Raw genomic sequence first — 15,488 nt, forward strand, 5'->3', positions numbered from 1 at the left:
CAATTAATCAAGGAAATGGGGGAAAGATTCAGAATGTTGGTAAAGTACAATCACAGGGAGATGGTACAGTACAGACTCAGCAGGCTCACAGTCAAGAAAATCAAACTCAAGGTGTGCCCGGGCCTGATATCTCACAAAGAATGGTCAGGTTCAGAAACACAATTCAAATAAAATATTTCATATAGATGCAGAATCCCATCCAAATCAGAATGTGTCCCAGCAATATTCTTTGATTCAATTAGATGATGCAGATTCAGACCTGCGACAATGACGGTGCCTGAGAGGGGAGGGGAATGCATGCTTGGTGCATCCTTAGAGGTAGACTAGAATGGTCCCTATGTGGATGGCAAGATATATGGGACTCCTTTCTTGGTTCTTGTTGCTTGCGTCAAGGCAACCAAAACAGCCACCTGAGCAGAAAGCACACCTTGCAGCCATGAGGCTTCAATCACACCTGCAACTGAACATACAGCTTTTGATCTTTAAAAAAAAACCACTTGTTAAGAGTCTTTAGTGAAGCACAGGTATAAATATTTGTTTTTGCATACAACAATGACCTAGGTAACAGCTGTTTGATTTCTTTCTGCATCACAGAAGCAAGATCTGTCAACAAACAATACATTAGCTGATTCAAGCAACGGGGTGTCAAGGATATCAGCCTTTGGTTTAGTACACAACTCAGTCATGCCCAAACAGTCATGATCAGCCTCATCAATCACAACCTCCATTCCAGGAAGGGGCATCAAGGTTCCAGGATTTAAACTTGTGCATCACATCAAAGTCAAACTCTCAGCTCCCAATATTATGTGTTTGTATCTTGTAAGACAGCTGTTTGTGAGCTGTTGTATTTGAGTACAAGTAAGCCAGATCTCAACTGAGTGTGACACATACACCCTAAGCGGATGTCCCATCATTATGCTTGCACTCACCCAAACTCACACATGTTGTTGGGAGGAAGAGAAAGAAATACAGGATGAGGTACGGGAAACTAAGAAAAAAGAATGGGTGAGAGCAGGTTGCACTAGAAGGCAGGAAGATGAGGTGTGAGTGGACACTGATGGGAGACCTGTATTACCAGCTAGTTTGCTGTCTCCCATGGTGCAATACTATCATGGTAATGCACATGTTGGAAGAGATGGTATGATGCGTCGCTTTTGTCAGACATGGTTTAACCCATGGTTTATATCCGTAGCAGAGGTTTTGGGTCACTGCTGCATGGTGTGTCACTAACAAAATGTACAAGCCTCAATATCTCTTAAACCGACTGTAAAGAGGGTGAATTTTTATTTGTTTAGCAATAAATTATGTATGCATGTGTGTGTATAGATATATATATATAAATGTTAAAATATATATACACACATACACACACATGTATATATACATATGACTAAATATATATATATATAAATATATAAATTCACTGAAAAAACCAAAGGTTTCAGGGGTGTTATAGGTAGGAATTGGCATTTAAAAAACCTTAGAAATTCACTGAAAAAAACATAGGTTTCAGGGGCGTTATAGTTAGCTGGACATTTCCCTCGTACAAAACCCTAGAAATTCGCCTGTTATAGTTAGTTCAGCTAACTATAACTCGCGCCCCCGCAATGCACTGCTGATGACGTCACATATTACATCACTCATGACATGGTCAGTGACATCACTGATGACATCACTGATGACATCTCAAATGACATCACTGATGACATCACTGATGACGTCATCCATGTGATAAATTAGTGCATCTTCTCACACCCTAATATAACCTTTGATACACCGAGTCAAAATTTCAGACGGCCATTTTGACAACCATAGATACTCCAATACCAATAACTACTCACCCACTCATTGACTTTTAGGTCTACATACATGTCCACTCACTCACCTCTACAGTCACTCATACTTACAGTCACTCTGTGCATTTATACACCTATATAGACACTCACACACCGCCAATCATCCATTGAGGTACTGACACATCTAGTCAGTCATGCAAATAATTAATCACAGTCCAATTTACTCACCTATACAGTTAAACACACTCAAGTTCACTTACTCATAAAAATACTAACAAATTCTGTGTCTTCCTGCAGAAAAAACAAACAGCACATGACACAGATATCTTTGCACTATGGCGTATACAGCCACTCCCAAAATCTCACACACTCAGATATAGATAGTTATATACTCTTACACACATATACACTGCGTTTCACATATGTAGTTACTGACACATGTACAACTGAGATATACATTCAATCACTAACACACCCATACATACACTAACCCAACCATACAGTCCATCACAGATGCACTCTTAAAACCATGCACCCAGTGAATCACTCACTCACACATCTAGTCACAGAGTCACACACTCTACCCACACAAACACTCAGGCACCCATACAGATACTCAGACAACTAATCAATAACCCATATAGACACTCATATAGCTATTTACAAAACCATGCAGCCACTTATACACCAACACACAGACACATACAGACATTCACACAGTTTAGTCACTGGTCTGCAGTAAGATACATTTAATGACTCACTTATAGAGTCAGTTAAGCACCTAGAAAATCATCCATTCACACACTTGTACACCCACTTATTCTTCAACAGGCCTTTCCCTATATATATTAAACATAATAAAACTGTTCAGAAACACAAACTCAATGGATGATGTCATCAGTGATGTCATCAGTGATGTCATTTGAGATGTCATCAGTGATGTCATCAGTGATGTCACTGACCATGCCATGAGTGATGTAATATGTGACGTCATCAGCAGTGCATTGCGGGGGCGCGAGTTATAGTTAGCTGAACTAACTATAACAGGGGAATTTCTAGGGTTTTGTACGAGGGAAATGTCCAGCTAACTATAACGCCACTGAAACCTATGTTTTTTTCAGTGAATTTCTAAGGTTTTTTAAATGCCAATTCCTACCTATAACGTGCATGAAACCTATGTTTTTTTCAGTGAATTTCAAAGGTTTTTTAAATGCTAATTCCTATCTATAACTTATCTCTGAAGATATCATGAAAAGCATTCTTTTTTAAAAGTAGGGTGCACATTAGTTTTGTGGAAAAGCATCTTTGTGATTGGTTAAGAAAAAGCAGTTTCAACGTGGAGTATATATCATAGGATAAAATTTGCTCAGCTCAACCCCACCTGCTACTTGCATTTGGAAGGCACTGTTCGAACTTAAAACAATCGTCAACTTTTAACCTGCACGTGTCGTTAAATGTTCAAGAAAATGTTACATAAAAATATCGTAAAGTTTTAAAAAATTGATGAACTTTTAACCTGCACGTATTGTAGAATGTTCTAGAAAGTGTGTTGATAGAATACGTTGCACTTCTGACTTCTATGTGTTGTTGAATATTAAAAGAAACGGTTCATATGGAAAATTAAAAAGAAACCAATAGAGAAGTTTTGAAACCTAAAAGAATCTAGGAACTATTCTAATTTATTCTTTACATGTATTTATGTGTGCAGCAACAAAATTCTAGACACAACAGCACTAGGAAGAGGAAGAAGCAGGGAGTGGGGGGAGGGGGGAGATGGGCAGAATGGCACACATGCACAATTAAGTACAACACACATATAGACTAACAATGGCCAAAATGAAACACACCAACAAGGACCACAAGTCACACAACCTGCCAACATCACACCACTGAACGAGCATAGAAGGGAAAACCACGCTGCATTCATACAGGATGTGTACAAAGGCCAGTCGTTGGTGTTTGGGATGTCTGCGACCGTGGTCATCATGGATGAGATGCCCAGCATGGGGCACATGGTCGAGTTCACTGTGTGTTATGTTGCCAAACGGCTGCTCCTCCCTCCCACGAGCCCCCACACTTTTGTACGATGAGCTGTTGTATCTCGTACACTCGTACGGCACGCCATTGTAATTCCTATTTGCGCATATCCTGCTACATTCCAACTACAACATCACAGTGCCGTTTGGAGGTGGTGCATGCCACTTTACAACATCAACTGCTGCGGCTCTTGTAACAGGCCACACCAGAACACAGAGACACACTTACCGCAGTTTCTGTACACGGACATGTCCGAGACACCCCGTTCCCCTTGCCAGATAGGCACACCCCTGCACTGACCTGTGAACAACAGACCAGCACACGACAGTTGTGCATGCAGGACGTACGTAGCTACACATCCAGGCTCACTGCCAACGCTGAGGTGACAGCACGCTGTGATGTTGCAGGGCTCGTGCCTATCATTCTAAGACAATGACCACAGGGACACACTTACTAAGATGTGGGTTTGGGGGGCATTGGCGGTCCTGGAGTTGTTGAGATGAGTCTTCTGGCCCTCATGGGTATCCCTGTATCATGCTCATTGACTCTATGGCACCTGTGGGTGTTCTGGTGTGGCTCTTGGCTGTGTTCCCTTTCATGGTGCAGGTAGTTGTCCTTCTTAACACCAGCAGAAAGCAGGTGTAAAATCCCTGGTGCTAACGTGTCTTATCGCCGGAATTTGTTTCGCATTGCAATTGGTGTGAAAGTTGTGATGTGATTTTTTTCGTGTGCAGAACAATATACGAACTGAGCAGTGTATTTTGTCAAGATCCAGCACCTGACGCACTATTCCCAATCAATATAAATACAATGAGATTTCTTAATAGATTTTGTGTGTACACTGTAAGTGCAGCCAATACCTCAGTGCAATACAATACAGGATTTTAGTATTTAGAATAAATCGCAAAGGTGCACCTCGTGTCTTTTTGCACGGGAACGGCTACTCTCCATTTCATTATCATCACTTTAACGGAAGTAAAGTTGAGATAAATCTAACACACTATTCAGAAGTTGGTGCAAACTGCAGATATCACCAGTATTCCAGCGATAAGTGCCCCAAAATTTAACACCATGGTGGACTCCATCAAATAACAGTAATAAGAACAAGAAAGAGTCACACAGCAGTTAAGAGAAAAACCAAAAACGTTATTAATTTTTTTTTTAAACTTTATTTTTTATAATAATAAATATATAAATGAAAAACTATTTTCAAACTTTATTTTTTTATTAACATATATATGAACAATAAACTAATAAACAAAATGTAACAATAATAACAAAAAACAACAAGGCGGAACACTACTGTGGGGACAATGGATGTCGACGACAGACCTGGAAAATAAGAAAGATTGTTTAAAAAAAAACAACATGGTATTCTCAACAAAATACCACAAGAAACAAATCACAGATATATAAAATGCATACAGCTAACAAAATTTTATAAGTTTAACTTACAAAAACTGTAAATGTTGCCGCTTTAAAACATTTACCGAATCTGAAGAAAATGTTTTGCAGAAGGCACCACACCAACAACGTTTTTTTAACAGTGGTGAGGAAATATTTTACTTTTTCCAAGGAGCAAACAAAGACCAATGCCACCTTCTTCACTCGCAAGATTTGCCAAAGAGTTCTGTTACGAGGGGATCCTAACAAAAAATACTCGTGCGGCACAGCAAGTATGATGAAACACCTAAGGACCCTTCATCCAAACAATCTTGCACGAGAAGAGTGCAAACAGATGAGAAACACTCCTGTTCTGTATCTGTAAAAAAGAATCACAAATAAATGTATATTAATAACTTTCAAATTTACACTATTCCATTACTGTACAAACACATTTTATATAAAAACTGACTAAGAAACTATAGCCCTGAACCACAAGTGTGACGATCGTTAAAACACTACATGCATAGTGCATACTACTTTGAAGCAGTTCATGCCCTAAAGCCTACCTCACTAAAAGACTACATGCTAACTGACTAAATGATTACAGTACTATAAGGAGACACACTGGGTGAGTGACAGGGTGTTTGCTCGAAGAGTATGGATACTAAGTAGGGAATTGAAGGTGTGAAACACAACTGTGTAGGTGATTAGAGGAGTGCATCCATACTACATAGGCATTTAAAGCAGTCCATGTGCTAAGGCCTGGCTCACTGCATGACTACTTGGGTACTGACTGAATGATTAGAGTACAGCAAGGAGAGTGCCTAGGTGAATTTATAAGTGCTAGGCTTTTCGCACAGGGAATGGATTAGTACTTGGTACTGAATGGGTCACTAGAGGAGTGCAAAGGCAGTGTCAAGTGCTGGACTGTATGGATACTGACTAGGAAATTGAAAGTGTGAAAGACAAGTGTCTAGGTGGTTAGAAGACTGCATGCATAGTGCATAGGGGTTTGAAGCAGTCCATGTGCTAAGGCCTGGCTCAATGTATGAATACTTAGGCACTGACTGAATGATTAGAGTACTGCAAAGATAGCATCTCTGTGAATGTATAAGTGTTTGGGTTTTAGCACAGTGAATAGATTAGTACATGGTGCTGAATGTAAATTAAATTTGATACTTGTATAGCGCACTACTCACCCGCAAGGGTCTCAAGGCGCTTGTACAAATACCGCTGTGGAACCCATCCTGGCTTTCCCTGTGAGGCGTCCACTCCTGGGCACCCCCAAGGTGGAGGCCAGGCATCCTTAGCATTGTGGGGGCCGTTGTGGAGATTAAGCAATCTATTGCCCAGAGTTGCAGAGTGGGACTCCATGATTGGAATAGGCACCGAGGCGAGAATTATCAGGTCGTGGAATTTTTTAGCCCAAGACCCGCCGAGGCGGGGAATTGAACCCTGGTCCCGGGCTAGACCTCTGCACCAGGGTCTGCCGCTCTAATCATTGAGCCACACTTCTCCACTCCACTAGAGGACTGAAAAGGGAGTGACAGGGTATTTCCTGGAAGTGTATGGATACTGATTAGGGAATTGAATGTGAGAAAGACAATTGTGTAGGTGGTTAGAGGACTGCATGCATAGTGGATAAGGGTTTGAAGCAGTCCATATACTAAGGCCTGGGTCACTGGATGAGTACTTGGGTACTGACTGAATGATTAGAGTACTGCAAGGAGAGTGCCTGGGTGAATTTATTAGGGTTTGGCGTTGTGAATGGATTAGTACATGATGCTGAATGGGTCACTAGAGGAGTGCAACGGCAGTGACAGGTTGTTTGCTGGAAGTGAACGGATACTGACTGGGGAATTGAAGGTGTGAAAGACAAGTGTGTAGGTGGTTAGAGGGCTGCATGCATAGTGGATATGGGTTTGACATAGTCCATGTGCTAAGACCTGGCTCAGTGCATGAAAACTTAGACAGTGACTGAATCATTAGAGTACTGGAAAGAGAGTGTCTAGGTGAATTTATAAGTGTTTGAGTTTTGGCACAGTCAATGGATTAGTACATGCTGTTGAATGGGTCTCTAGAGGACTGCAAAGGAAGTAACAGGATGTTTCCTGGAAGTGTATGGATACTGACTAGGGAATTGAAGGTGTAAAAGACAAGTGTATAGTATGTCAGAACACTTTTATTTGAAGCAATCTATTTGGTACTTAGAAACTGACTAAATAATCAGACTACTTCTAGGACAGTGCTTAGGTAACACTTTTAAATTTTCAGTTCTGCCACAGTGAACAGAATAGTACATGGTACTGTACCTTAGTGTCAAACCCTGACTCAGTTTATCAATGCATAAGCAAAGACTAGCTTCTAATGCTACTAAAACTTGACAACATGAGAGGTTTTAAATTAGTTATTTGTCAGCAAATACACGATGTTACCAAATGCTTCTCTCACAGTGGTTCTCAAATGCACACAGACTCACAGTGTGATTCTAGACAACAACCACTATACCTAGGAGTTTACCAAAAATCATTCCCTACTGTGGAAGTGGTAAGCGAACTGCACACAATCTTCATATTTCAGGACTGCACTTTTATGTCAAAGCCTAACTCATATAATCAAAGCATAAGCAAAGACTGGCTTCTAATGCTACTAAAACTTGACAACATGACAGGTTTTAAAACAGTTATCTGTCAGCAAATACACGATGTTACCAAATGCTTCTCTCACAATCCTTAACCAAATGCACACAGACTCACAGTGTGATTTTAGACAAGCAACACTATCCTAGGAGTTCACCAAAACTCATTCACTAGTCTGGAAGAGTTAATGGTACTGCACACAATCTACATATTTAAGTACAGCACATCAGTGTCAAAGCATGACTCATTTAATCAACATATAAGCAAAGACTGGATTCTAATGCTACTAAAACTTCACAACATGACAGATTTTAAAACAGTTATCTGTCAGCAAATACATGATGTTACCAAATGATTCTCTCACACTGATCCCAAATACACACTAACTCACAGTGTGATTCTAAACAAGCACCACTATCCCTATGAGCTTACCAAAACTCATTCACTACAGTGCAAGTGGTAAGGGAACTGCACACAATCTACATATTTCACGACTGCAATTTACTGTCAATGCCTCACTCATTTAATGAAAGCATAAGCCATAATTGTCTTCTAATGCTACTAAAACTTGACAACCTGACTGGTTTTAAAACAGTTATCTGACGGCAAATACACGATATTACCAAATGCTTCTCTCACAGTGGTTTCCAAATGCACACAGACTCACTGTGTGATTCTAGACAAACAACACTATCCCTTGCACTATACCAAAACACATTTCTTCATCTAGAAGTAGTACTACATTTTAGTATAGAAACATAACATAACTCATTTCACAAATTCATAAACAATGACTGGTTTCTAATTCTACCAAAATATAAAAACTGCACAGTTATCTGTCTACAAACACATGAAAAACAGAAATGCCTATCACAGAATGGTTTCTACATGCACACACATTGTAGAGAAAAAAAGTACTCCCTACACTTTAGCAGGAATAATACATTAGTCTGATTAAAATCAAAATAGTCTACATACATCCCCTCACAATTAAATAGCTCATCTTTCAAGTTCTTTTGTAGATTAAGGAGTATATCAATCACTCACCATATTTTCTTTTACAGAATCTCTGCACTGTGCACCTCTCAGCAAAAGCACAGAATGGAAAAGTTTCCCTTTCATTTTCCACACATATACATGTAAACATCAAATCACAATCCTTCACACATAAACTCAAAAGCAAACACACATTCCTATTGGTTAAACATTTCAACCCTTTCCAACTGAAATACATTTCAACCCTTCCCCCAATCTGCCTTCTGCCTGTTACCATAGAAACAGGTCATGGAACACTGCACTGAGCTCACAGGTCACAAGTTCAGCACACAATGTTCCTACACAAGACAGGAAGTGTGCTTGACTTTTCAACATATCAGCTTATCATATATAATGTTCCTTACAATCTGTTTGTGTTAACCAATAACAATCATACCTTTAAAAAACAAAAATATACACCCTACCTTTCAGTGTAGAAAGTTGTTATACAACCAATGATTTCTTGTCGTTTTTCAAAAAACGTTGCTGTGGATCCGCGCACCCACCGCGAGAGAATCCGTGCATGCAACGCGATAGGATGCGCGCACCGTGCACGCATTTAGCCGCTTTTTTTAAAAAAAAAAGAGGGGGGCCACAGGGGGTCCTTCTGGGACCCCCTAAGCAGATCTAGAGGGTCAGAGTATTTCCACTCTGCCCCCTTTATATCTCTTACACACTTATTTCCCTTCCATCTTCAGCCTCGCTTCTTCCGAGGCAGAAAATGGCCGCCAACAGTTCCTGGTTTCGAATGTAGAGAGATGCTCGACAGCCAATTAGCATTCAGCGCGTGATCGGGAGGGTGCGCGCTCCGTTCGGGGAGGGTGCGTTTACGGTGCGGGTACGGTCCGCTGATCCTCCGCGGCCATAGATATCACTAACTTTTTTACCCTCATTTTCTCAGGAACTACTGAACAGATTCACACCAAATATGCAAAAGGCATGAGTCCGAACTGAGGACTACCTCTTTGCCAAATTTGGTGTCATTCCGTTCAGCGGTTCGGGCTGTAGCTGCGACCACAGATCCTATGGGAAATTGCATGGGGAAAATGCGTTTTGGGACCCCCCTTTTTTCTAGGCCCCCGCTTCACGGATCACCACAAAACTTTCAGGGTAGGAGTGGAGCGGAGCTGGCCAAAAGTTTGGAGAATTTCACGAAGATTCGTCAATCGGCGCCAAAGATATTCCCAATAGAATGTTGCGGATTTCCTATGGAAAATAGGTCTTAACTATAACTATCTACTGGCGACTGCCAGTAGATAATATATATGCAAAATATTCACACAATGGCACAAGAAAAGCCAGCACTCCAGGTGGTGATTCAAAATGCATTTATTGCGGCTAACGCGTTTCGACTGTTTCGGTTTCTCTACAGGCATGAGTCCGAACTGAGGACTACCTCTTTGCCAAATTTGGTGTCATTCCGTTCAGCGGTTCGGGCTGTAGCTGCGACCACAGATCCTATGGGAAATTGCATGGGGAAAACACGTTTTGGGACCCCCCTTTTTTCTAGGCCCCCGCTTCACGGATCACCACAAAACTTTCAGGGTAGGAGCGGAGCAGAGCTGGCCAAAAGTTTGGAGAATTTCGCGAAGATTCGTCAATCGGCGCCAAAGATATTCCCAATAGAATGTTGCGGATTTCCTATGGAAAATAGGTCCTAACTATAACTATCTACTGGCGACTGCCAGTAGATAATATATATGCAAAATATTCACACAATGGCACAAGAAAAGCCAGCACTCCAGGTGGTGATTCAAAATGCATTTATTGCGGCTAACGCGTTTCGACTGTTTCGGTTTCTCTACAGGCTTTAAACTACTGAGATGGTCAAAACACGTTAGCTGCAATAAAAGCACTTTTAATAACCTTCTGGAGTCGGGCTTTTCTTGCGTTGTTGCATGAATATTTTGCCTGTTTACACGGGGTGCTGTGCCCCACTGCTCTGCACTGACCTCAGTTGGTGGAAATGACCAGGGGTTCATTATTTGACCAATCTTCATGAAATGATCCCACAAAAGTGACAAGGTATGTTCTGGTTTTCATGCGCAGATTGGGGGTGATCCGTGCAGTGGGGACTGAGACTTTGGGGCACGAAATAAGGGTGCATTTGTAATGTTAATACCCATTGGAACCTTTAGCCACACCTACAGCCCAACTCGCTGAACAGACTTACACCAAATTTGGCAGGGAGGTAGATGTTGGATCAAGGAAGTGCCTTTTGCCTTTTTGGTGTAAATCTGTTCAGAAGCTTTTGCGAAATTTAAGCCAAACATTATACTGATATCTCTGGTCACGGATATTTCGCAATGGTTTTGCGAGTATTCCCTGATTGGCTGGGCAGAACCTGAGAAGAAAGTTGCGGCCACCATTTTATTGATCGGGAATGCTTCCCCAGAAAAATACTCAAAAAGCTAACATATGGCATCAGAGTAGAGGTACTCTGACCTCATGTTTGAGAAATGGGGGTGTTAGTGACAGAAGTTAAGTGTCCAAAATATATTTTTTTCTTTGCATGCAATGCAATGTTCGCGATGACGTTACGTCCACCAGCGTGGCCCCCTATCGTGAGGACATCATGACTATTGCAAAGTCCTCACAAATATTGCTGAAAATATCAAATATATATATATATATCTATATATATATATATATATATATATATATATATATATATATATATATATATATATATATATATATATATATTTGTACACACTTGCCGATCACTGTCACACACTCATGTATGCACTCACAAACTCACTCACACACTTATACACCCATTCACATATCCACTCACACACTTATACATCCAGTCACATACCCTCTCTGATTCTCATTCTCTCACTCACATATCCATTCAGGTATTTATGCACTCACTTATAGACTAAGGGCCCAATTGTGATGTCGGAAGGACCGGAGACCATTTGACATCATTCTGGAAATGGATCCCAACGACCTTCTGTCATCGGTTTTATTCCAGCAATTAGGATGCGACCAAACCCTGTTAGGTCGCAATCCTATACTTTGCTATGGGAGCATGTATTCTGAACAGAATGCATGCTCTTGTAGCAAAATGCTAAGGTGCAGTTTATGCATGCACCCGAGGCAGTGCCTGCCACCTGGTGCAGGAATCAACAGTGGGGCACCATAGGGGCCCCGAAGGCTGCTATTCGGCAGCCTTGCACCCATGGGGGCCCTGCTGGGGGCCTCTAGAGCTGTTTCCCAATGCCTTTTTGTGCCAGAAAGGCTGGCACAAAAAAGCAGTGGAAAACTGCCATCGTAATCCCTCGGCCGGAACGAGCTGGCCGAGGGATTATTGTGGGCCTTCCGAATGACAGACAGGCTCTCCGAGCTCATTGTCAGCCATTCGGAACTTCCTGTAATCATTTCTGACTGACTCCATCACAATGGGTCAGTCATAAATTATTACAAACAGGTGATTAAAATGGGGTTAAGATGGCTCCAACCAAGGGTCCAAGCCATTCCTAACTGCATCATAATCAGGCCCTTACTCGGAGAGTGATGCACCAATCTACCGACTATTAGACTCATGCACCCACTTACAGACTAATTCACACACTCACGTATGTTCTCACAGACCCACTGAGACACTCATACACCCAATCACAGATCCACTGACACACTCATACACCCACTCACACACCCATACAGTCACTCCCACACTCAGTAACAGACTGTCTCAGAGACTTATGTACTGAGCCAGTCACTCATGCAATCAGAAACTCACACACCCACTCACAAACTCACTCAGATATACATGCACCCACTCACTCACCCACTCAAGGCTCATGCATCCACTCACAGACCCACCCAGACACTCACTTTCCCAGTCACAGACCCACTCAGACACTCAGGCATGCACCCCTTCACTTACCCACTCAGATACTTTCTTCTCACTCACAGACCCATTGACACTCTCATACACCCTCTCACAGATCCACTCAGACACTCATACATTACTCACAGACCCACTGAGACACTCATACACCCACTCACACACCCATACAGTCATTCCCACACTCAGTAACAGACTGTCTCAGAGACTTATGTACTGAGCCAGTCACTCATGCAATCAGAAACTCACACACCCACTCACAAACTCACTCAGATATACATGCACCCACTCAAGGCTCATGCATCCACTCACAGACTCACCCAGACACTCACTTTCCCAGTCACAGACCCACTCAGACACTCAGGCATGCACCCCTTCACTTACCCACTCAGATACATTCCTCTCACTCACAGACCCATTGAGACACTCATACACCCTCTCACAGATCCACTCAGACACTCATACATTACTCACAGACCCATTGAGAGACTTATGCACCCAGTTAGTTATTCACTCAGAGACTCATGTACCCACGCACAGTCGCAATCACAGACCCACTGACAGTACCACTCTCACACTCATGCAACCAGTCATAGGCCCACTGAGAGACTCATGCACTCATTCACAGATCCACTCAGACACTCATGCACCCACTCACTCACCCATTCAGACACCCACTTAGACACTCATATATCCACTCACTGATCTAGTCAGATAGTCATATACTTACTTACAAATGCACAAAGGCACAAATGCACCTACTCACATATTGAGTGAGAGACTTACGCAACCAATCACAAACCCATTGTAACACTGATGCACCCACTCATAGATGTACTGAGGTAGTCACGCATTTCGTTACAGAAGTATTGATAGACTGCTGAATTATCTCACAGATCCCCTCAAATACTTACACAGTGAATGAGAGACTTACTGATACAGTGATGCAAGCAGGCATATATTAAACAGAAAAAGTTACGTACTGTGTTATAGAGGTATTAAGGGAGTTTCACATGCTATTATACAGTTGTTTAGATATTGATGTGTTTAGTGTGTTGGTTATAATTCATTTTGCAGTTATGTTTTAAATGTGTTGGTGGCTACTGAATGTTTGCATTTGTTTTTTCATCCCGCGATGTATTTGCAGTGACCGCAGCTACTGATATCATTGCGACACACGGCGTCATCGGAAAACAGAAAATCGGTTTAAATGGTTCTTTATATGCAAACTACCTACAGAAATATGACTGTAAACAGTGTAATAATAAACCCATTGTGTCTGAAATGCTGTAAAATGTGTGCATATATGTGTCTTGCACACCCTAAAAAAAGGCCTTTACCGGAGGCAGCGCGACTCTCTGGGGCCGATTCCAATACCGGCCGCACAACGAACTGACCGACACGGACCCGGACCGAATACCGACGACACGGACCAGCGCTGTATGACCCGTGCAGTATGATGCAACGTGAGTGAATTACAACCGTCACGTACGGAATACAAGCCATACAACCGAGACGTAGGGAAAATAGTGATCCTGACGGAAAACTGACGCGAATTTCACCGACCGACACGAACCCGGAATGAACCCGACCGACCCGTACCCGCGATGTCCGATCCGCGCAGCACGATGCAATGCGTGTAAAACCAGACCGACTCGCATGGAGACCAAGCTGCACGACCGACACGCACAGAAAACCGGGAACACAAGCAAAATAGACCATCACGACCGAAGGTTATCAAACACAGAAGATAGGCAGCGTGAACGAGGCGGAGAAGCCCACACGAGACAACAGCAGCATCCATTTCCGTCACATGAACGTATCCTTCATGCCTGCAAAACCCAAAGGAAAAAGGACCAAAAAAGGACCAAACAAGCAATGACAAAGCCAATAAATACTAAATAAAAAACATGGGACAAAGACACACCCACAACTCCAACTACATAAAGGACTACAATCACTACCATCATCCCTTGCAAACAGGAGACACAGCCAGCAGCAAACACCATTACACAGCAACCACAGACACACTCACAGCTCACACATCACACAACCCACACACCATCAGCACCTCAACCAAAAGCACACACACATACAGCCAGCAAAACCAACACCAACCCACCCTCACTTGCACCCTCACACACACATCCCTCACCACCACCACCCATCACCTTGCCTCCAAAGAAGAATCCAAAGTTCACAGATAGTGAGTTAGAAGTGCTGGTAGACGAGATCATCAGAGTAGAGACACATTTGTTTGGTACATTGGTCCAAAGGACCCCATGTCACAGAAAACCAAGATGTGGGTGAGGATTGTGGACAAGGTGAACGCCCAAGCACCAGCAAGGCGAACAAACGACGATATCCAGAACAGGTGGTATGACATGCGCAGGAGGGTCATTAAACTCATCGAAAAAGATCACGCCCTGAGTCAGGGCACCAGCGGTGGCCCTCCTGCCAAACCAGTCTACTTCAGGACCTGAGAGGAGAAGGTGCGGGACATCCTACCACCAGAGAGCGTCCATGGCCTAACAGACATCCCAGAGCCTGGTGAGTACACAAACAACATACCCAAGATTGTGTGGCAAGGGGACAGTGAAACCATGCACCGCAAGCAAAGCTACAGTAACCAATAGATAATCATCCCAAGATGTGTATGCCAGTCAGACAAACACAATACCTGCCATCTCATAGTGACTTGGAACTGTGTCATGACATGCACCAACCTACAAACAAATA

This window comes from Triturus cristatus, chromosome 11, assembly GCF_964204655.1.
Source record: "Triturus cristatus chromosome 11, aTriCri1.1, whole genome shotgun sequence".
Classification (NCBI taxonomy): Eukaryota; Metazoa; Chordata; class Amphibia; order Caudata; family Salamandridae; genus Triturus; species Triturus cristatus.